General features: G+C 48.0%; 1 protein-coding gene and 1 long non-coding RNA gene across 2 annotated transcripts in view; one reads left to right on the forward strand and one right to left on the reverse strand.

The window, feature by feature from the left end:
- Positions 1-9,660, forward strand: part of LOC124295216 — a 62,519-nt gene extending 52,859 nt beyond the window's left edge. The window contains exon 3 of the long non-coding RNA XR_006905128.1: positions 9,338-9,660. This is a non-coding gene — a long non-coding RNA (uncharacterized LOC124295216). The remainder of the gene's footprint in view (positions 1-9,337) is intronic.
- The window catches only part of LOC107223053 (3-phosphoinositide-dependent protein kinase 1), a 329,093-nt gene that overhangs the window by 137,076 nt on the left and 167,217 nt on the right, over positions 1-24,800 (reverse strand). The window lies entirely within an intron of this gene.

Genomic DNA, 24,800 nt, shown 5'->3' on the forward strand with positions numbered 1-24,800 from the left:
TAAGACGAGACACGTGATTCCCTATTATTGAATCGACATTCGAACAGATTTAAGGAGAAAGAATATTGATTACCGAGAGTGTTAATGAACCGAAGGCGAAAATATTCTTCGCCTCGATGGTCGATTTTAAAGATGTATCGAAAATATTTGAAATATCTGAAAATTGAACGTATGATCTAATCGACGAGCGATCGGAAGGAGATCAGAGCCATGCGGTCATTTATCCTCAGCTGACGGTGAGTTTCCCTCTCGCTACCTCAGTGCTCGGAGCGAGTAAAAAGGGTCGCACACCTAGGGCACGGAAGTAGGCACCAGGTGACCTTGAAGGACGAGGGGCGAGAACGACGGAAATGGTGGAAAACTTTCGCCAGGTTTCGAGTTCCATCGACGATCCGGCGATTCTCCGGGCGAAAATCTCCCGGCAATTTAGGTCAACGCGGCGTCGCATCCGCTCATCCGTCAGTCCGTTAGTCCCCGGTGTATTTTCAACGGCGACGTGTGCGCGCATTCCGCTTTTACGCGACACGCACGAACGACCGAGCCCCGTTTAAACCGCGCTCTCGCTTACGACTCGTAGGTACGCGACGGCGATGCCAGGCGTCGGCGGCTCGGTGACTCACCCATTCATTCCACGGCCCAACGCGCCACGGGCGTTGGTCACTTCCGTGGTCGCTTGGTTATGCAAGGAGCGAACGAGCCAGCGAGATCGCACTCTGCTTGTACTTTGCAAGCTTCGGGATAGCGTCCGACGAAGACGAACGTAACGTCAGGAGCCCCCTTCGAAGCTGCCGATGCGGACTTTTTAGACGGGGCCTTGTGTCGTCGAGCTTGCATCTCGATTGCCGTAGCTCCGAGACGAGACGCTGATCACCGATTCGCGAATATTTGTATCGCCGAGCGTCAGACGACGACGGAACGTTCCCATACTTCACGTTCACATACCATTCATTCACGCCGATACAGAGGTATACACTGCATTTTTATTACCTGTACCAGTTACCGTACTGTACGAATCACCGGAAACGATGTTTAGGCTTTCTTAAGTATGACTGACGGAAGAATTTTGAAAAGTAGAGAATTCTATAGCAAAGGTACGCAGATTTTCCTAGAATCTTGGATTACTCTTCTTGTTTGCTCGTATCTCATTCCGGAAAATTTTTAGCAATAATAAAAGTCTTTGTCTTCCGGACGAAGACAATGCGCATGTGCATTCGGGCAGCCTGAGTTCGTCTTCTTGCACCGACTCGAAATGAGATGATGCACCGATACTAGATTTGATAATACCAGATCGGAGAGCTGCGGACATTCCTGGCACGAAACATCACGACCGCGACTTACATATTCTTCAAGATTACAAGAGGCAGTCTTCATTGCTCGAACGAACATTCGTCGACGAATGAACAAAGAGAATAAAAGAGCGTGCGCGGCAGATGCAGGCGGCCCGTAAAAGTGTGACCCCGGGGGGGATGGATATGTGCGGGTATTCCATGCGACCACGTATCGCGCGGTAGCGTTCCAAGGCAAGCTATGGTGGCCGTGTAAGAATGCCGGGTGTTCGTCGGGCTTATTATTGGTTTAATTGGTCTTAATTTGTCCGGTGGATTCCACCGGATTTATTCTGGTTTACGAAAGGCTAAAAATAGCCGCGGGAGCAGGAAACAAACAGTTTACGCCGCCGACATCGAGACATATTCGTTTATATTTAAACACGTAACGCGGGAGGTTTTGTATAACGCAAATTTATAAATAATCCCGGCGATTCGACCGTTTGACATAATAATTTGAGGGTTTTCAGGGGCGCCTCTGGGGGCGCGTTATACCCTCGCGTGAATAGTCGTGTTTTATACTAAAACGCGGAGAGTGGTCGCACCCTCGCGTGAGTCCCTGCTCACGGTAGGATCCCATCAATTAAGAATTATAAATGGGCTATGATAACGATCTCTCGGTCCTAGTGGCCAATTAATTGAAATACGGTTCGGCTTCGCTGCCGCCCGGCTCTTCCTCTACTCGTTTCCCGGGCGAAACACGGTGGGATTCGCATATTTTCGCCTCTGCATCGTGGCAGTTAATTTACAACCGAGCCTTGCCAAATTTCCACGTAATTAAGAGAGGCCCGTCCCGCCGAAACCAGTCCGATCCAGACGCGAGTAACAAGTCCTAGCCGTGGACATTCCGCCCCGAGTTCTCACGGAGGGTGGTTCGAGGCCGGGGTTATCTTAGTTATGGGGTCCCGTGGAGAATTGCCAGAGATCTCGAGTCAAGTTCAAGGGTTAGCCGGGCACCGCGGAGGGTTGGGTCGCTATGCCGTGCCGTGATCCCGGAGAACAGGAAATGTTAAATCATTCGCTTTATGGTTGGCAGTAAGTGGTTATGGCTTGGAACAAAATATTATGGGGTTTTTTCCCTACCTCTTTTCGTTCCTCTTCATACGAGTCGAGAATATGCCGAGCTGATGTCTTTGTTGGGCGAAGATGGGATTTCGGAACGCGTTGCACGACGCGCACACACACGACGCTCTTTCCTCCGCGCCGAGATCACTTTGCCTTTACATAAATATGTCCGCGCCTTTCAAGGTAACAATGCGCACCAAGACTTCGATCGTCCGCCGCTAATTACGGCAGGCGGCAAATTGTATCCGGCAAATTTGCTGTCTGCCTGTATTCGTAATTTTGCGGTGGATAAACGCGACCGTGGCAGCCGCGTGTGGTTTGTTAATTCGTATTATTTATATCGTAGAAACGCGAGCTTATGCAGGTATGTTGAATCCACAGCGCTCGTCGGAGTTGCGTCTGATTTATTTCTCAAACAGAGAGGTGAAGATAGAGGGAGAGAGAGAAGGAGAGTGAGAAAGGCTGCTTTCCGTTTACGAGCGTTTTTATTTGTGCGGTGACAACTCTTTCCATGAAGGAATGCCGCGCGTAATCAGGGTTTACAGTTTTTTATATCTAAACTGAGATCGTGACCGAAGTTAAATGGACTATAAAGCTCGTCCCGTCACAGACGTCGGATAAAATTAAAAATATGCAATCGGAGTGTGAAATACTGCCTACCTGCCTGCCTACTCGCTATCCCTGCCGACAAAAGGCTAGATGTTAAATACCTGTTTACGAGACGCGAAACTCTGGCTGACGGCCTAGATAAATCAGAGGCAGCGTGGGCTCGATCACCGAGCGAGTGGGTGGGCTACTGGTTAATTTACAGTTTCTAGGCACTGTTTAACTAGGTACAGGAAACTCTGCCAATCTGTCGTTATACTGCCGCGTAAAAATCGGTATACCGACTGGCCGAAAACCGAAACTTGGTCGTATCGAGGATTTCCAGCCGATCGACGGAGAGACAAATAGAGAAACAAACAAAAGGATCCGCCGAGATCATTGATCGACGCGTGCGGTATATCGCGAGATGTGTTCTCATCATTCTTTTTCCTCCTTTACTGCTGCAGGCGACTAGCGAATGCGTAATCAAGCCGCTGACACATCTGCGAAAAGATGAGACAAGCCAGTGTTGGAGGAGAACGGAAAAGAAATGAAAGAGGGGATGAGACCAGCTCGTTTCCGGTCACTTAGTCCAAACCAATCCCTTGTTTATATTGACTCGGGGAGCTCTCTATGATATACCGAGGATTCAATCTATCCTGGAGGCGAAATGATCTGCGGGGAAAAGCAAGTGAGTCGACGTTTCGAGAAAATAAATAGAAATCTAAGTAAGAATCACGTCGCCCTTTTTGCTGCCGAACGAACGAACGAACGAACGAAACAAGGAAGGATCGGACGTCGGTCGACCGATCCGCCAGTGCCAAAAAATCTTAAAGCCACGGCCTGGAAGTGCCCGTGTGCATGCGCGTGATATACCCACACGGTTGTAATCCGCGGACCTGCGCATATAAGGTCGGGTCCACACCTACGTGGAATGTACGCGAGGGTTATTATGTATTCCAACACCGAAACACAAGCGCAGCTCACTTCCTCTCATCATCGTGAATTCATGAATGAGTGTGGGCATGAATGGGCCCACAATCTCGGCGTGGGTGCGCTATGTGTGTAGTATACATGCGTTGCATCTATAGCAGATCGGTGTAGTAATAACGTCATCGAGTCGGCGGGTAACTAAGCATCGGAGAACGACGTCAGAGGCGAATAATAAGAGGGGGAGGGGATGCTAATAATATGGGTATAACGTGAGAAATGTGATATTCATCCCAGTTTAATTCACCGGGCGTGACAAAGTAGGCATCGAAAGTATTTTAAAAGCGAAACGAAGTGAGCGATAAAACTTGTCATATATTTTTTATTTCACGCAGCGAGGAAAACCGATCCTCCTCGTGAATTACGACCCCTGCAGACGCGTGATCGATGCGTTTCTTCTTATTTTACGGATATGTACGTGTGTACTTGCAACGGGCGTATACGAGGCAAGGAGATCAAGAGCAGCCGAAAGACGAGGTATCTTTTGCGGATCAGATGACAAAACTTGCGGGCTGTAGAGGATGTGAAGAAAAGGGATGAAAGAAAAGAAGAAAACGTCCCGATCGAAACGACGTTATTTTTCAAACCTTGAGTATAATTGGAAATTCGAGAACCTCTTCGGGAAGGCGGGAGAAAAAAATCAGTCTGGAGGCGTGAGAAAGATGTTTAATAAAAAAAAAAAAAAGGAAGAAAAAAAAAAGAAATACAACAAGAAATGAATAAGTACGAAATCCCAGCAACGATCGCCGCGCATTCAGTCTGTCTCAGTCAGGCACGAAGACTATGGCCTCGAGATTTGGGAGGGAGAAGGCTATTTATCATGTTTCACTCTTATTGTTGAGGGATGACGATGTTTTCTCGAACCGACTCCGTCCGTGTACATCTTTTCCCGCAAGCTGGTCTTCGGTTTGCTTCGGCCGGCCGGTAACGTACAGATAACGCGGACGTCCCGACCCACTATACGACGACACCTTGTAAACAAGCGTGATATTATCGGTCGTAATAAATAAAACTGTGTACGAGAATTACGCATCGGCCCAATTCCACCCACGCGCGGTACTTTGGTGTAAACGTACGGAGCTCGCCTCGTGTCCAAGTCTCGCTCGTACTAATTAAGTGTTTGTTCCTGGGCGCGTTATCGGTAATCAGTAATCGCGAATACCGCGAAAATACGCGCGACACACGGGTTTTACACGCACCCCAGACGACGACGCCGATGAAGCGATTCGCGATGTCGAACAAGGTCCCAGATACGCCCGTGGTCCGGGGTGCAAGAAGGCCGTCTGGGTACCTGTAATCCTCCGATTCATTTATTCCGTTTGTCGATAGAAAATGCAAGCGGCCTGCAGGTCTCCTCGTACTCCTCGGTGTCGTAATCGTTGGGTCATAATCTTGAACCACTTTCCCAGACTATGCACGCGGTCCCCTCGCGGAGGTATCTCGCGTCGGCATCTCACCTTTGCAGTTGGATGACTGGCCTGTTTTCTCCGACAAAATTATTCCGGATCGCATCGATGCATTTTCAAGAGCTTCTTCACGAGGTAAGTATAACAGAGGATTCCGCCGCATCCCTGCAGCAGGATCGTCTTTGCCCGCCGCCGCTGCGACTCGTCCATGCAGTTTATCATTCTAGTTCTCTCCTTTGAAGAATCGGCAATGTTCGCAAAGGACTCTGCCCATTGCAGGGACCTTTTGCGACGCCCTTCTCCCCCGGCTTCGCTTCACGTTCTTGGATGGACCCCGTTCGTAGATGGTTGAATAAACCGATACACTTTCATATTTTATTTATTCCTGCGAAATTGATAGTGCAACGCTGCCGGGAGACACGGGCGATTCGATGTTTCCTTGTGATAAAAATTGTCTCAACTCGTGCGAGGAATTGGTTCATATATACTTTCATACTTATATACCTACGCGCTTATTTTTTGAAATTGCTCAAGCGGATGGGGCGCGGCCGGCGCGCATGAGGAAAGCTCAGGCAGAGAGAAACACGCTGGAAGACATCGCTCGAGGAAATTGCCCGGTTTGTCACAAACTTCTTTGTGCTGTTTTATTACAAGACATCCATTGCAGCTTCGGAACAGAGTTTGCGGTGTTTGCGATGTATTTTTGTACGCGGAAGGAAAGAATATCGGCACCAGTTCTGTACTTCGTGGCATTGTTTATTTGTTTATTTGTTTATATTTATTTTTGTTGATTGGAAGAGTTTGCTCCAGCTTTTCGAACATAATATCTACATACAACCGTAAAATATGATCATATTGAAGTTTGTAACGTTATCGTAACGATTCATGCTGAGGGAACACAGTTATTTCACGATTTTGGAATTGTCTGAAATTCAGCAAACTGTGATAAAACAAAATATGCTCATATTTCGAAAACTTAGTTCCATAAAAGTTATTTTACAATTAAGAAAATAATGATTTTTCCCCAATGTTTCATTACAATAACGTTACTAACTTCAACCTCGTAAAATATGTTCGTTTTTCATACATAATATTTTGCCTGTTTGATTGAGAAATTTTTGATCATTCGCGATGAACCTCTGTCATTCCTTCACAATTATAAACCACAAAACTCTGAAGTTGGTTAAGGCGAAACACGCAAAGTAGAGATTACCGGACGAATAAGGACAGGACGAACCTCGCACGTGTTAACAGGATGATTTTTCAATGTTCAAACCGCGACAAAGAAAAGTTTCTTGGCATGGAAATACATACCAAGGTCGAAACTAACAAAGGCTTACCAATTGCTGCAACGCCCACGTTTTATCAAACCTGTATATATAGCAAGTTGAGAACAAAAACAAAATGAAAGCTAGAAAACGTGCGAATACCACTCGATTATTATTATTATATTTTTCATCCCAATTTGCAACAGCATGAAATTCACATTTTGAAACAAAATAAAAGTTTTATATAAAGATATTTCAGAACGCATGCATAGACGTTTATTCGCACAAGTTGTTTTTCATCGGTATATATTGACATAGAGTAAAGAAAATCGTACAGTTTCTGCATCGATGTAGCAAGAAAAGAGATAATCTATCGAATAACATTCTGCAAGTTTTCATGTATCATTTTATGATACAGACATATGTAATATATCTGTACATATACACCACACATTCGTCCCGATAGAAAGCAATCTTGGCTGGTCTATGCGGCCCAGAACGTCTTCCCACGCAGGTTTACGTTCGCCGACATTTTCTAACCGCTTTCGGTTCTCTTCAAGCAATTTTTGGTTACGTGGTATGGATACATGGCGCTGGGCGGTGCCAAATTCGATGCAAAGAAGCAAGCGGTGATGAAAAACGAGACACACTGAAATGGAAAAGATGATCGTGTATATAACAATTGAAGATCGTATCAGATGACAGGTTTTTCGTTAAAAAAGAAAAAAAAAAGAGACACACTTACGTAAAAACGAGAAAATATTGGAGATGGATTAAGTTTATTGGATAAGGTTCATAGAAAAAGAGAAGGACGAAGTGAAATGTACCTTGCGGGAGATAATCTGCAACACAATTTTGGGGTTGAAAAGACGAAGAAATAAGTGAAACACGGAAGAAAAAAATGTTTCGGTTAGGTTTAAAAGGCGCGATTTTCCCACTTTCCCATCACCGCGCGTAGAACGGATCAACCTGGCTTACAATGACCCGGAAATTGCCGTTTCCATTGCATAATGGCAGGCTTCCGTTTACGCCGCAAAGAATGACTGTTCACTAGTTGTCACTTTTATAATGGCCTCGAAACCTGAATGGACTCCCTCCCTCGCTGTGGCAAGTAGTAGGATACGCTTATACACACACCTACCGCAACAACTGACTTACCCACCACGGCGAGGCCGTAAGTCATATCAGGCTCGGTGAACTCTCCGATGGAACTCGTTCGACGCCTATATAATGTTCTTCCGGATCACCGCAAACTGGAGATATCTCTTCATTATCTTCCCATCGAACGCTGTATAGGCTGCCCATTTCTGATTACCCATATGTCCGATCGATTCGGCTCTCTCTCTCTAACCAGTGCGAAGGATATCGCTCACCCAGTCGCGCACCGTTGCGTCTCACGTGGAAAAAAGGAAAAGAAATTTGATGGAGTGGACTGCGGCGATGGGAATCCTCGATTCGTTGATGCTTAACGAATCTATGCGTCCCAAGGCAAGGGCGGGGATGAGGACGTTCGTCTCTGTGAGTTCACGGCTCGGACACAATGTCTATCATTGTCAAACACTTGGAAATACATTAATACAGGAAGTTTCAACCGAGGAAGAAAGAACAAATTTCTTTAGTGGTCTGACTTTATACGCATTACTAGTCCATTGAGTTCGGGCGGCTTGCTTAAAGTGCCTCACAAAAGCGGGCATAGCATGGTCGCCTGTCACTACCGGTCAGACATAATAAGGAAGTCCGGACAATACAAGGATTTTTTCCACTTGCCCAGAGGTGCTCATCTAGAGGACGAACGAAACGCACGAATACACGAGCGAACCGAGTTTCACGGAATCGGACCAGGGACTTGAAACCTGACATTTTTATCTTCACTCCCTGTCTGCTGCACTCGACCGTTCCGCGGCGAAAATAACAAGGCGGCCAAGAGAGACGAGACGAGCCACCCACTGTCAGGCATTGTTCACGATCTTCAAAAGGCACGTAAGATACACCGAAATGTATCGTCCACCTGTAATCACAGCTGAGATTTTATTCAACGACAGTTTCTTTTCCCCACCATCTCGCGTGAAATGGGTAAACTCAAGATACACGTGCCAGCTACTAACGAGTGATCTAATCCTGAAACTAAACTGAGCTTCGAGCCCTCTGGTAAAGCGATACTCCAAATTGGCTGATGCGGTTAAAAGCTGGCACCTCGGTCTTGTTCTTCTGGAGTAAATGACGCATGTAAGGTTTTCTCAATATCCGGTGTACGACGAAGAAGGCCGAGGCGACAGTGGACGCGCTCGGATTTCATCTCTCTTCGGAACCCGAGGAGAGAACGGCCAGATATTAATCCACAAATTGTCCAACCCGAAAGGTTCAATGTTCGGTTATTTCGTTCCTCGTACCCGTACGCCGGAGAGGAAAGCACCCTGCAGTTACGTGTCGGAAAAGGAGTAATATTTTCAACTCTATTCCACCTATACCAACCTTCCGATACTCTGACACAGTGCGACGTAGATTCATCCATGCTTTCGGGCTCGTACGATCCTTTGTTTAGCCAAGGTAGTCACCGTAAGAGAGTTTTGTTCCAACCGATTCCTCGTCCATTCTGCGCGATGAAAATTAACGTAAATTGTCCGAGCTACTCTTGACACGACAGTGCAGCCAGATGATCCACGTATTAAAAATGATTGGATATATTCTTTTGTTCCAGATGGATTTACCACCACGGCGGATGGACCTCGATATCTGTCGATTGCGGGGCGGGGAATCGATCGCGTTTTACGCAGAACTTTCACGACCGACGTGTTCCGCCAGTCGGGCACCTTCGTCGGCAGAAGAGGGCCGGCACCGCCCCTGCGGCCTTCGCTGGTCCAGACAGCCGAGGCGGAGGGAATCTGATCCGAAAATAAATAAGAGTTCATCAGTGGACGCTGCAGTCCCGCGACACGTCACGATAGGAACGTATACGAGCTTCTGGGAACCACTGCACATGGGCGAAGTTCTTGGGCCTACACGCGAGCGGGCGTGTAGGAGCGAAAGAATCCAAAAAGGAAAGGGTGGAGGGGGGCGGGGGGGGGGGGGGGGGAGGGAGGAAAAGGAACTGCAGTAACGACGAGGGGGCGAGGAATGTTGCGAAACGATCGACGTAGGCGGCTCGGTTCTTGTTCTCCGTCGGGGCGCCCACCGCTCTGGGCCCCCACACGCGAATCCGAGCGCCGCAGCGGAAAAGATTGCGGCCGGTCTTTCCATCGCCTGTTTTCTGTATGTATTCTCAATTCCACCGCCCCACGCCGGCTGGTCTGTGATCCACCACGTGAACCTCGTTTCTGGACTAGCTGACCGGAGGCGAGTGCTAAAGCCAAGTTGAAAAACGAAAGGAAAGGAGCGGGAAAAAAAAATTCACTCCCGCGATAAGCAAGCACCGACCCGACGACGACGATGAACCAAGCCAGCGTACTCGGTCGCCTCGCTGTGAATGAGACCTTAGGCAGCCGGAACCCGCTTCTCCGTGTGCGGTGCGATGCATTCCTTGTCTGTCCACCTCCTCCTCCTCCTCTTGCACTCCCTCAAACTACTTTGGTTCCTCAACCCACCGCCTCTCATCCCAATCTTTCTTCCACCGCTCGCACAGCCCGGTCGAGATACCTTTTTTTTTCTTTTTTCTTCGTCTCTTTCTTCCCTTGGCCCGATTCCTGGAACAGACTGCCGGCCTCCTGCAAGTCGAATACCTCGACGTCTCAGTTGCACACACCTAGTACTCAGCCTGCTGTTCGGACGCCACGCGACCTCGTTTATCTACACGAAGCACAGGTGCGTACATAGCGTTGCACGCGCGGTTACGAAGGCGCCTGTTAATATTTCGGTTCAACGTTCATCTCAAGCAATTTTCGATGACACATGTACTTCAAAGGATGGGGTCAAACTCATCCAAGCTTATCGACCCTCAACTGGTTACTTATCCTGTGGGAATATTTTTGCTGAAGATGACTTTCGGACCCCGTTCACTGAGCTGGATTTAAATTCCATAATTCGTGGAAAAGTTAGTCGGTATAAATAGCACCGCGTTATGCCGTGGGAAAATTCGTCCGGTCCTCGCAAAGCCAAGCTTCCGTTAAATGACGCGTCGACTTCTCACAATCCTCCGAGGAACTAGATTCACACGGCTTTCGTGCAAAATTTGTTATAAATTCCTCACAGATCGTATCAATTTTCTCATGAGTCAGAAGTTGTATTTTTATAGCTTGTGTTCTTTCTAATTATTAGAAGGTCGTTCATGTGTTTTACGAACATCACGCTTCGAGACAAATAGATGACTTACACTTCCAAACTTGGAGAATGCGAAAGAAAGAAAAGCGGAATCTTGATTGCCGTGACTAAATGGTAAGCATTGTAAACCAGAAAAGCTTCGCTACTTTCCCTTCGCGTTTTCATAAAAATGATCTTCGGTCAGTGCCATTGCACGGTGTTAGCCAGGTGTTGAACTGAAAAAAAATCTACACTGTTTCCCGCATTTTACTTCCCGCACCTGGCCAAAAATCGGCCCCTTCTCTACCAACAATGTGACCTGAAGGTAAACTGTAAACAGTAACTAACCATGGGCTGAACAGACCATAGGGGTATATTTGTCCAGGGGCAGCTGGAATTCTCATACAGCTACGACTTCCGCGGACGTGAAAGTTTGCGTATTATTTTTCAATGAATAAACGGGCGATTCAAGAAAAAAAGCAAGCTGCGAGAGAATTTTTTCACCTCGCGGAAGGCGTAAGAGCAAAGGTATAGGACGGTGCATCCGAAGCGCGATGTGTATCCGAAGGTGATTCTTAGGTTGGTTCTGGCTTTGGCTCGAGCTCAACGTCCACGTTTCTGTTTGCATATACTTCCATCCAGCAGAGTTTGCCGGGTGGGTACACAAAGGTGTCGGATAACTGATAGAGCATCAAGTACAAGATCAAAGCTTGCAACGAAACGGGGGTGAGAGGGAGAGAAGGCTTCGGTCGGGCGAGAGATATCCGTCCTCTGTCGCGAGGGTGGGAAGATAGCGTCGCCGCGAACAAGGGAGATTGGGTTTTGTTGCGGACAGATAGAAGGTTCGCGTTTTACCCGCGATAAGCGCGGGCGTACAGAGCTGCGACCACCGCGTGTTTCTTCTCGCTCGGGAGGATCAAATCCACCGACCCTCCGATTTTAGATGGCGGAAATTTACGCCTAATTTATTAACCCGGACGTCACTGAATAGTCGGGCAAACGCGATCCGCGACCGCGGTCGCGTGCGAGCGAACGCTGCTGCAGGGGGACAGACGACACGGTGAGATAGAGAGCGGCGTAGGTATATCCCGGCCGTATAAATATAGGAATGAAAATGTATTCATAGCGCGGCTCGGAAACAAGCCAATTGATGCGTGTATATTTAGAATACGGATGCATCTATCGGGGTGATAACGTTTCTAAAATACAAGACGGTCCGCTTCTCTTGACTATCCAATATTATACGTACTATACGAATGCAGTAATAATGCCAATCTGCAGTCGAAAGACGAAATATGCGTAACGTCGCGGCGCACGCATCTACATGTATAGATATACCTACGTGAACTCATTCCCCATGCGATCGTATACATTATACTATAAGTATAATGTGCCTAGCTCCGGTTTGACAATAACAGAGGAGGAATAGGTGGATATCAAAACTCCGGAATGAAAATAATTACACCTGCCGTTCCGTGCTCGCTCGCTAATCGAAAAACAGCTCCGGCGCACCTCCGCTGCTCGACGGTGCTGCAACGCCTTGACCTGGTTCAGGGTGTACAGCGTAGCGTCGAGGCGCACCATTGCCGATTAGAAAAACGCAGTTAGACCGCGCTCGAAGCTCTTGTCTCTGCGTCTTTGGCGACGGGATCTTGAGTGGTAATTGCGAAAGAAATCTGAATCGGGGCGACGGAGAAACCACGAGGTTTGGTGCGGTTGGGTGCAGGACGGAGGTTTTGAAAACCGATGATTCACCTGATGGTATGTCGGTCAGCGTCCCGAGCGCGCCCTAACGCTCAAGCTACATCGTCCCAGCTATTTGACCTATTTTTCCGGCGATTATGCAATCTTTGTTTACAACGGAGAAGGCGCCAGCTGGCTGAGACGTTACTCGGTGTACAAAGCCCAGCCGTTTCGCTCCGGATAGGCTAATTAAGGTGGTGGTATATTATTGAAGGCTTTGGGTCGCGACTCCTCTTCGCTTACTTGTTGCATTGCACTTATTATACGTATTTAACCGCGATTGCGAAGTGGGACAGCGAGCTCACTCGACGTGGCTCGCCGCGATGAAAGTTCACTTCGGCGCGGACACTGATTGCGGATAACGTATAATTATGGGACGAATTATTCATCGCCTTTCCCGTTCTTCAGATTCAGTCGTCGATTTTGGACGCCGAATTTTGTGCCAGTTTTTTTTTTTTTTTTTTTTTTTTTTTTTTCGTTTACGACGTTTCGTTTTCTAATCGACTTTGAGGCTTCCGAGACGCTGCAGCATCGCCACCGGCCGTAATGCGCTCGGGCGGTTCCGGGTGCTCCTTGCGACTCTGGGGAAGGCTTTGCCTAGCAACGAACGCAATAATAGATGCGCACGAAGCCTCGGCTAGGAAACGGGTCAAGGTGCAGCCTATCTTGCACGCCGCGTGCTCAATAACAACTTGCATAAGTCCGGCTGTCTGCCCGTCTGCCTGCCTGCCGCGCTTTGCGGTTGTCCGTCAAGCCATTATGCAACCGAAGAAAGTCATTATGCAACCGACTCACCGACCGACCGACCAACGAATCAACGTTGAGTGCATTCGCTAGTGAATTTCAAATAGATGCCGATCGACTCGCTGTTTGCACAAACTTTACTTCGAGAAGTATTATTGTTACGGAAATTTTTTTAGAACGGTTTTTTCATTCTTAACGGATTGCACGGAAACTTATGCAATTTCTTTAAAAGCTATTTATAGTTGGTCGGGAACGTGCCCTGGGTTTTCCGAATGATTTTTCTTATCCCTTGTACTTGAGGGATAATGAAAAAGCTTGCTCGTCATTTCTCCCGGAATGTATTCCCCCGTTGCATGGATCAAGGGGTTCAAATAATTGAATTTCAGAAAAGTTTTAGTTCCGAATGAAGATGCGGGTTGTAATTACGGGGTATACAAGGCGCTGGTCCCTGCAGCGGGATGCGGGGAGGAGAGGAGAGAAAAAGAATAAAAACAGAGAGGTGAACCTGAACGGAGAAGGAGGCATGCACGTGACCTACTTCGGAATAAACCGCAAGCGGAGAGTACGGGATAATTGCGAATTGTGTGTATGTAATGTATACCTATGGTTAGAAATCGGGACCGGAATTGCGGATTGCGAAAAATCATGAGTTGCACGCAAACTGTTATACCGAATCGACCGAGTCATTTTTCTGGCGCCAAGTCCGCACTTGCAGTATGCGTATCGTGCATACCGCATGGGTGTATCCAACTGATATTGCACAAGTGGTGCAATAGCAAGAGATCCGTTTGGTAATGACACGTCGTGCTCGTTTATGTCTCTCTTTCATCGCGTTAATTGCATCCCCGCGGTATAGTTCACCTTTGGTGCGTTTTGTGATTTGTTATGATTATGACTTCGGGCAATAATTAGTACGCGTCTACGTCCTTCTGGAATTTTTCTACATTATCCGATTCGGCTGGCAACGATCGTCACACGGATAAGACGTACATTTTCTCAATCATTATTTTCTCGATCAGCGGGATAAAACGGAAGTGAGAATTTATATGCAGCCGGTAAAAAGTCCCTCTTCGACCTGCGACGCGTGACTCGACGCTGCTAGCTGTGTAAACGCACCGCGTGCCGAAATGATATTCATAATAATTTAAGCCTACGTTGGCCAATCGTCGGTTCAACCGGTAACTTCCGGTTCCAGCGCTCATGCCTCTACGCGTCAAAGTCGCGCCTGCAGGCGGTGCAACGCGATCGTCGACGCAGCGTGGTCGCCGGAAGGAAGGACGTCTTCCTGCCTCGGCTCGTCGGGCGGTAACATAATGCGCTCCTCGGTACCGCCGTTAGTGGGTACTCAGGAAGTCTTGCTAATTTGTAATTTGGCAACGTTTCCTTTCCAGTTCGTTAAAAGCCAGCCCCGTTCGTATTCGCACGCGCATCCTGCTCGCCTCCTTCGCGACGATCCATCCATCTTTCTCTCCTCCCCCACCATCGCCTTCTCGTTCTCTCTATCTCTCTATCTCTCTATCTCTCTATCTCTTTCTCTCTCTCTTCCGTTCTCTTCGACTCAGTCGCGTCCGCGGCGCTGGCTTGTGGGACGATTGCGCGCGCTTCTTCTTTGCGACGTATAAGAGGCGACGGGCCTGCAGCAGCATTTCGTAATCGATTTCGATTAGATTTGAATCAACTGGCACGACCCGTCCCGCGGCAGCACACGTGCCGCTGGTAGCGAGGTACTTGAGCACATAGAAATAAACCACCGTATTAGACCAATGGTAAATACGCAATTTACCGTCGATTTATAGAAAACCGATTTCATATAAAACGTTACTTTTTATTGTTACCGAACAGCTTTCTTCCTTTTCTAACCTAGATGCCCTGCTGTCACGGCAGATGTGATTTTACGCGTCCTCAGGTCTGCCTACGCGCATCCTTCTTACGACCAAACGGCTGAGCTTTGACACGATTTTCATGGTAGGTGGGTCTTCGCCTATTTGGTGCCACATCCATGGTTTACAATAGTCTTGCGCAATATCTTTCAAACGTCTATCTTCTATCAAAGTAACCGAGATAATATGCAGAAGGTTTTCACCACGCTACGTATGGTTCCTGCATCAAGGTATTTTATAATATATAGGCTACGGGAATAATATTTGCATAAATTGCACAACTGTCATCCACATATGACTTACCAACTATCGTTGGAGTTCAACTTTCAAAAATATATACCGAGAGTTCGGTTCGTCATTCGTAAAAATCAGATCGCCCTGCGGGATCCATTATCGCAGGGGATCACAAATATATTTTCTGTTTCGATATTTGTGCTTTTTTTCCCCTCCCTTTTTGGTCCGTGCGACTTATCTGAAGAAAAGACACGCCGCCCGGATGAGTCAGCTGATAGGATTTTTTCTGCTTTTTCCCGGGAGGGCCTTTTCTCTCATTCTCGTTATACTTCTCTGTCGCTCTTTCTTATCCCACGGGAACCGGGCCCCGACGTATGTTGGAGAAGACCACGGAGACGCCCACTACCGCCACCCTAATTCATTCGTGTTTTCGATTTCACGCCTCTGGAAAATACCCTTCAACGTCGTTCCTGGAGATAGATAGAGATCCCCTCGGGCCGTCCGTAATATAGACCACGTGACCCCTCTGCACCTACTGCAGTTCTCTCCCGAAGGCCACAAGAATATTTCATGCAGCCTCAGGTTTACTCAGATCCCTGTATTCCACGATCGTGATTCTCCTAATCTCAAATTCTCACACAACTGCTAGCTTCGAATTTTAGTTCATAATCGATAGTGGGGGAGACATACTAATAACAACAATCCTTCATCTCGACTGTATTGAAGACTGTACTCGTCTGTTAATACAGGCGTGCCTTGACACCCCCAGCTGCAACACGTATATCGAATTAAAATACCGACAAACGTTGGACGATTATCAGAGTCAATCAGGCTTTGTAAATAGTATTGTCTCCGATTGTGTGAGCGCAGTGGCTGCTGGTGTCTGGACCGTCTGCGACAGCGTGTTTGGATAATCAGTTGAGGAATTTTCTCGCGTTAGTCGTAATTCGTATGGTTCCCATGTCGGCTGGGGCCAAGAAACCTCCTCCTTCGACATGATCGCGCGGTGTTCAGTTGACGTCCGCGGTTCGTTACGTCACGTTGCGCTGCATTGCGTTTCAGTGTCGTTCGATGCGTTTCTTTGTTTCGAAACGAAGGCGGATTCCCGAGATGCGAGAGTGCACGCAACGGCTTTCATCGGCCTAATCTTTTATTATTTATGAGGTGATTATAAATCTTGAAGGGTTTATCTCTTTCCGAGAGCGAGGGCGGTCCTGGAGAGGAGAGTAAAAGCAAGACGCTCGGCTGCGGTGCAGAGTAGGAGGAATCTCTGCGGCGACGCCGTCCGGTGGTGCGAAGAAAGAGAAAAATAGAAAATATTGGGAGAAGATGGTAGCACCGGCTGAACCAGCCCTTGTCCTTAGGGACGACGCTGGCTACCAGCGTCGCTGACTATTTCCGGCCGGCAGGGCAGAAATATTTTGTTTTGCATGCCTGCTGTGACGGATTAACGAGGTTACCGCAACGGCGAACACAAATCCGGGACGAACCGGGTAGAATTTCATTTTTCCCAACGCTCTCGAAGATCGCAAAGCCTTTCCCTTCATCCACCTCGGAGATTCTCTACGTACCATTCGGTGGTGAAGTTGAGCTTCCGGATCGCCCCGAGCTTACCGAATTAGAATGTATTGCCCCCATCCCGGGTAATTGTACGTGGGCATATCGTAACTTGATATCCCCGCATGTGTCCTACTGGATGTGCGCCGGGAATAACGGCGATGGATAGCAGCGCGAGTTGAGCTCGTAGGCTGCCTGTCGCATGTCGCCCTTGAGAAACGATGGACCGGCGTCTCTCTCACTCTCTCTCTCTCTTTCTCTCTCTCTGCACTTTGACGGTGACGATGAGATAGGAGTGTAAGTTCGGAGTCACGGTTTGTTTATTGTCTCCCACCCCTCGGCCTGCTGTTCTTCGCTCCAAGGAGGGTCCCGGCTAAAAAATAAATGGCTTTTCGCGTGTCCCGGGATACTTACATTTCCTTTTTTTCGTCCTTCTCCCTTACCTTCTTCTTAAGCTGCGGGTACCGTTTCCGCGAGATATAAGATACAGTGCGGTGTACTTAGCGTATAACATTATATTTTATGCGGCAAATATCAAATTCTTATTGCTACCAAGAAGAGGCGGGGGGCAAGATATTGGAAGGAATAGACACTCTGCGTCGGGACTCAGGGTATATGTATACATATGTATATATATATATATATATATATACACACGTGTGCATAAAGCCAAATGCAAATTACGCGTCGTTGGATAATACGTTAGTTATAAATAAGCGAGAAGTGCGTCAATGCGAGTGTGCTTACAAACACATTGGGCCAATGTTGCGACCGCATGATATTTCGTCCATCCTGCACCTACGACTACGGCATAGTTGGATCGCGTTCACGGGTGTCCCCTGTAATCGGGAATACGTAATGAAGTCGGGATACGGGGTTGTTTCCAGCTAGCCAGCCGAAAGGTACGTCAGGCGAAGAGAGGTTGACTTCGTAGTTACGAATCGGTGGCGTCGCCGCATGCGTTACGCCCAGCAACTTAGATATCCCCTCCGTTTCTCTCCCACCTCTTTCACCTCATCCACGCTAATCCCACGTATCCTCCGACTCTTGAACCTTTTGTCCGACATCCGGCTCCCTACCCTTTTCACCCCCGAGGTTTATGCGCCGCCGGTGAACCTCTTCACCTTAATCTACAAGGCTGCAGTGCAGTGGCCGCGTCGCGTATGGAGATGGGCAACCCGGAATGAAAGTAAAATAAGATAACTCAACGAACGTACGAACGTACGAACGGTCGTCGCACGTCTCTCCGTCCCGCTTCCGGCCGCGTCAGGTGTTCTAAGACGGCGACGACTTTGAGGAACCGATGGGCTCGACGTCGTCGTGCTCGACCGGACCCAGATCCGACGCTCTGGAGTTATTTTGTTTGCTCGGGGGTGTCTCGGCGCCAGAAGAATTATCTACTGTCTCTACAGGCCGGTTGATAGGGCGCACAGTGTCAGGGCGTACTTGGTAGGCGGCACGAAGCAATGCGCGCGTGTGCCGTCGTCTCTCTCTCGCTCTGTCTCCTTCTCCCTCCTTCTCCCTTCCTCTCGCTGACCCGTAATTCGGCAGTACCCCTCTGCCTCTGTCACTCCCGACCGCGACTATGCACACACGCTGTTTCTGTCTCTCGTCGTCTGCCTCGGTCTACCGTGACGTCCGAAAGTACACGCATCCTAGCCGTGCACTCGTGACGACGCTCTACACGCGTCGGCTACCGTTCACGATTGACGCAAGCTCTGCTGTAACGTATGCCCGATGCGTTAGTTGACGCAGACCATGCTCGCATCTTCACGTACAGTAACATCATCCGTTGCCTTGACTGTATCCTCTTTTACCCGCGATGTCTTTGTCGGTCGAGTCTGAAATCTTAAAAAAAATTTAGAGCACGATAAAACTGTGGGATTCGTTGCGAATAGCACTGTACGCAGGTATGTAACGCACCGATTGTGCCCTTATATTTCTGTTCACTCGGGAGTGATCCTGAACTTTCTGGTTCTGTTTGCCTGATCTAAAAATAAGTTTCTTCTTTGTTTCACCAGGATGTTCAGTTGTTGACGAATTTGATATTATATTTTCTGGTAAATGTGGGAGTATTGAGAAATCTATGCGCGTACGGAATGTTCTTGGGATATCAGGCGCTCTTCGTGAAAATTCAGTTCCGATGCAAAAAAAGATGGTTATGGGAAAAAAAATCAACTTCTATTAGCCCTTTTCCTACATAAACCATAAAATTTCGAATTTAATTCAATTCCGAGATTCTATGCTTTTTGAGGAATGTTATTTTTAGTACATAATCCAAGGTTTTCGTACAACCAATATTTCTGTATATTCGGTAAAATCAAGAAATTCCTAAGCGTTGAAATGTTTCACGCGTCACGTGTCTGCTTGTGACCAAGTTTACGGTTTGGAAAATTTTTGATGTTAAATTATAATTAGAAATCGTATATATTAATTACTGTCGGTAGAATTGACACGCGCACGGTGCTTGCGCTCCTCTGCAGTTGATAAATTTCGTCCGAACAGAAGCTACTTATTATTTGCACAGGTAACGTAGTAACGCAAGGTCTCGAGGCATAGGTATGTAGGTAAATATGAAGAGAAAATTTAAGGGTACACCTATCGTACGCAGTTGGCTCACGTTGACTGGTAATGCCAAGTGAGCAATGTGTGCATGTATCTGTACCAATTACTCGTCCAACCCGAAGGCTAAAAAATCGATCCGAGTCTGGCACACGCACGCAATTCACCGGGAACTTTTTGGACGATTTCCAATTAATACTTTTTATCCGTACAACATATCCCGCACCTCTCAGAATTGCCGGAAGCTTTCTATGGTCTCGGTACTTTATGCACGGAGTGATTTAGCTGTAGTTTGCCGTGGTAGAAATGGTAAAATTTCACAGTATGCGGCTCCGACGAAAAATAAGGTCGTTACCATAATCGCACGTGTGTGTACTGCGTACCCAGTTATGGCGACAAATAGGCTCAAGATAATAATGAGACCGAGACGTATTGTTCGGTTCGTAAAACGATTGAAAGAAAAAAGATTCGCGCTTGCACGCGGTGTAGCGGTATACATGAAAGAGCATTGATCTGCCGAGAAACTTTCGTAAATCTTCTATCGATTTATCGAGCAGATTATCGCAGCTCTTCGATAAAGAAACCGGATCTTATACTCGATCCAAGACTCGTCAAAGAGTACGGTTATACGTTGCAAAAAATCATGAGCAATGTTCAGGTCATCGCTCTGGATAAATTTTGCCTTTGTTGTTTTCATCCGTTTATTTATTTACTTTTTTTTGTTGCACTCATTCGATAGAAGATTCGATCGTCTGCTATCACGAGATCGTACAGCACGGTCCGAGTGTGTTTTCTTGTTTAATGTCTCTTTTTTTTTTTTATTCTTCGATTCGGTAATTTTTACAGGTACCGCCGTTTCTTTCCTCTTCTACCGCAGCCGGGACGCCCGTAGGACCGCGGTTTATTTGACGTCGGAGTGGCTCCACGTCGTCAAAGAGACAGTCGGCACTCGTGTAGCGAGGAACTAACAAGGTCGCTTAACTAGCCACCTACCAGTAATCGCTTTGGTAATTATTGCTCGGTGAAAGGAAAGGCCAACTGACTCGATGCTGCAGGTTGGACATTGTCGAATTTGGAACGCGGCCGGTGCATGAGACCGCGCCCCGTATGACACGAGGGAATTCGACGTACCTATGTTAATTAAATTAGAACGTACGTTCGGAATGCGATTGGCGAGATTTAATCGAGCCCGGCCCTGGCGACGCGCGTACCCTCGCCGCGGCGTCGCGTCCGTTGAATCGGCTATTAGCTCCGGTGCTAATATCCATAACACGTTGACAAACTTCCCCAGATGCTCTGCTCGCTATGGGGCGTCAAACGGCTCGAGTATTTGGGTAAATAAAACGAATTCCTCCGTTTCAACGGGGATTAACCGATCGTTGAATTCACCCTATACGTATTCACTCCCTTCCCGCCGCGGCTGACCTCTTTCCTTTGCCTCGTCCCTCCGCCGTTTCACCTCTTTAATGGATAAATATACGCGGACGCTGACGCTTTGCACCGTTAACCAGGTCACTCTTATTTTTTGTTTCCTTTCTGTTCTTAGGTTGTGGACTCCGTTTGTTTGACGAAAATTCAAAGACGTCAATATCTACAAAATCGGATTTTTTTTTCCTCCTCGAAGTTCAAATCGTTATCCATAAATATCGTCGTAAGGCTGATTCCAACGCTAATGTAACTTTTTTCTTCGGTTTTGTAATAACCGCAGATACACGTATTATTGACACAGGGACGTCAGACAGACGAGAAACTAATTGCGCTTGGTAATTTCAGACGAACGTCACAAGTGCGTACCAATGGATACTTAAGTTCCATTAAAATTGAGAAATACGAGGTAGAAACAAGATTTCCCAATCACGTGTTATATTTGAAAGAAAAATACTTTGTTTTCATAACAGCTATCCTTTTCCGACCATAAAATACTACCGCGTATATAAGCGGTAACGTAACAGCGTGTATATAGACGCTGAACTCGCTCCGGGAAACGGTGTGTTCATTTAATCACATTTCTCGGCATTTTTTTTTCTGTTGTTTAATTTTGCATGTATCTTCTTTTTTCAAGATATACTATTTACAATCAGGCTTTTACTCGGAGATTTCGTGCCGCTTAGTTTCGCGTTCTCACACACAGTTTATACAGTATTCCCTTCTCCTGCGGCTCGACCAGCGACGATGTCATATATATTCATTCTGATTTTTTCGTGTTCCCCTCCCCCCACCCTTCCAAAGTAGGAATCTCTCGGCAGTAAACCGCGACTGGTTTCGGCAAAAAGTTGAAAAGTTGGCACGTGGTTCCCCTCCTCCCCCGCGACCGGACGGGCAAAAACTCGCGCGTCCTTGTCGTCGCGCGTGTTTGTCGGAGGCGGGCATTGAACCGCACGACGTGTCGGAATGGAAGGCGCATATTAGGTTGTATAACTACTCTATTATAAGCTTGCGCAGCGCTCTCAAAACGGTGGCAGATAGACACCGCTCTGGTAAATATTATAGGTGTAATAACGCGCAATACCTCACACAGCCACATCGCACGGCCATTTCCATGCCAAGATGCGGGGCTCGGGATGCGAGTGCGGCGAACCAGGAAGTAGGAACCAGAAGCCGCGGCGAACAAACCGAGGGAAGTCCGCAGCGAGATCGAAGAAAGAGAGGGCGGGAAGGAGGAGGAGGGGATTTGGAGAGGGGGTGGCGAAATGAAGGGGATGGATCATGCGGTAGACCCTCCGCGTCTTGGGGATTGCGTTCAAAGTCGCGGGGATCACCCAGCCTGGATTTCGTGATCGGTCAGTGACACCGGACGCCCACAGTCCCGATATTCCGTAGTATTATGTTCGACCTGGCCAAGGACAGCGGCGCATTATGCTCGCGGTCTAGCCAGGAAATGATATCGTTCTACGGCTGGCTGTGCTCGCCGTTTTAATTGTCGCTTCTCAGCGCTTAAGGCTTGAGTGAGCTCTAGCGGTCAAGAACCATCGCTTCACGTTCAGGTTGCGTGCCTGTGACCGTGTCATTAATATACACGCCGTGCACGTAAACTTGGCATTCGAATACATCGGCGTGTCGGTGTAAAGCAGTCGCGTCGGTAATTGCACGCAGATCCATGCGGTGGAAGCTAAACGTTTCTTTGAGGTCTTACGTCGAGAATTACAAAAATCACGACGTACACTTCGGCGAAACACTGACGACCGAGGTTGCGGCGTTATTATTTTGAGTCAAACTAATCGTTGTTCCGTTTGTCTTTTTCAGGAACCATGTCCTGGCACAGATCGGTAACCCGCACGTGGATCTCGCTACGATGGTACACCAGACGTCCTCAAAACGCAGCTTTGAAACAGGGCGGAAGAAACGCGGTGTTTTTTTTTTTCTCATTTTGCGTCGCAGAGAAGATTAGATCCGCTATATTGGCAGACGTTCCATGACCTGCTTCACGAAACAAATTTGCCGAAGCGTCGTTTAGTTCATTTGGCGAAGACGTGGCCTAGAAACTCGTTTTGACAAATGAGACCTAATGTGCCCAACTACCCACCCATATCCCTGCCCCCCGTTTTGGTATCTCTTCTTTGCAAATTCACCGCGACAGGTCTATCCGTTTCTCACGTGGCTCAAAGGCTTGGGCAGACATAAACTCATCGCGAAATACCTTGGTATGAAATTCAAAACATTAACTTGACAGAATGCAGGCTGTCTCGCGGTGAAAGAGACGGTTGGAGTGAAAGGTTGGATTACGTTAGGCTGGAGTGAAAGGTGAGTGCAGCACTCGTCTCGTTCATCCGCTGACTTCTCCAGGCACACCGCCATCGAGGCCTGGAGATAAGAATCGCTCTAGGATCGTTGGTCTCGGGAAAAATAGAATAAGCGAAAAATTGCAGGCACGCGCGGATTTTCGAGGGGCGTGGAGGAGGGACATAGCTGCGAGAGCACAAGGAGTCGGCGAAGGTAAGGCCTTGAGCCTCGAGCTAGTCGCACGTACCTGCAGGATGCAGGGCTCGTACGTGCGGGCCACGTAGTCTCTCGGTGGGCAAACATGCGGCAAACAGGCAGCGAGGCGGAGGCAGTGGTATTTTGCATTGAGCAAAGGTCATTACCATCGACTGGATTCTAATTAGACAACATCAACCTGCCTCGGACGGCGAGATCGGTGGAGGTGCGCACGCGCGCTCGCTGTTCCCTCGATGGATGTAGGTGCGCGACGTTGTGGCGGGACGCGGCGCAAAAACGTAGCTATTTATAGCGAACGAGCCTTGTACGTGTGCACCATTACCCGCTTCGCTCGTCCACGTGGTGGTCGTTTTGCTCCGCTCGCCGTTTGTTGTTGTTATAAATCGCTCGCCTCTTGCCTCCGTACATCTTGCGCTGCCTCGAGATTAAAGCGATACCCGATTGCCCGACGCAGAAGAAGGCGCGAACAGTGCACTTGGAGTTCCGCGGAACTTTCCGCACGATGCAAAATTGGACTCGGCAACGGCGACTGTATGCACGTACACGCCCATTTGAGGCGACCGTTAACCAGAGCCTTATAATTGTTTGAGGAGTTGAATCGGGGCGAGGGGGGAATTGATAGGACAACTTCGCCTGCAGGGGCAGCGAATTCCGCCTCAGCCAATCCGGACGGTAGGCAGAAGTCGAGGCTAGGAATACACGCCCGCATCTCTGCAGGCGAGGCAATCACCCGGGTATCTTGGTATTGGCCCGGGCGTTGTATTAAAGGGGATGTCCTCGTTTCGGGTGTTTCGAAACGGTCTTCGAACCTTCGTGTACAGGGTAACCGTCATCGCTGGCGGAGAGTAAGCACGCACTGTTTGGATCGCGCTTTCCTATCAATTAGAAAGAGACCGAAGACATCGATTGCCCCTAGGTTACACGTGCGGTATGCGCGTGGGTCCGAAGAGAAATATAACCGCGGCTAACAAGCGGTACGCATACGAGCGGTTACTTTGCTAACAAAGTTTTGCACGTTTTTCTTTTTTAGCTAGATCACGAGTAAACACTAGACCAGCGAACGAGCAATTCGCACTTTTAAATTCCCCGGCGATAAGACCGTGGCGTCGTTTAATTTGAAAGGGGGTAGGTACAGATATAGGCGGACAGGTAGGCAGGGGGAATTACACTCGTTGCGTAATGAATTTATGTTGTTTGATGAGTCAACAAATGCGAGAAGGCTCGGTGGTCACGTTGCGCGTCGTTCGGTAATCGCCCGTTCGAATAGAATCT

This window comes from Neodiprion lecontei, chromosome 6 (genome assembly GCF_021901455.1).
Source record: "Neodiprion lecontei isolate iyNeoLeco1 chromosome 6, iyNeoLeco1.1, whole genome shotgun sequence".
NCBI lineage: Eukaryota > Metazoa > Arthropoda > Insecta > Hymenoptera > Diprionidae > Neodiprion > Neodiprion lecontei.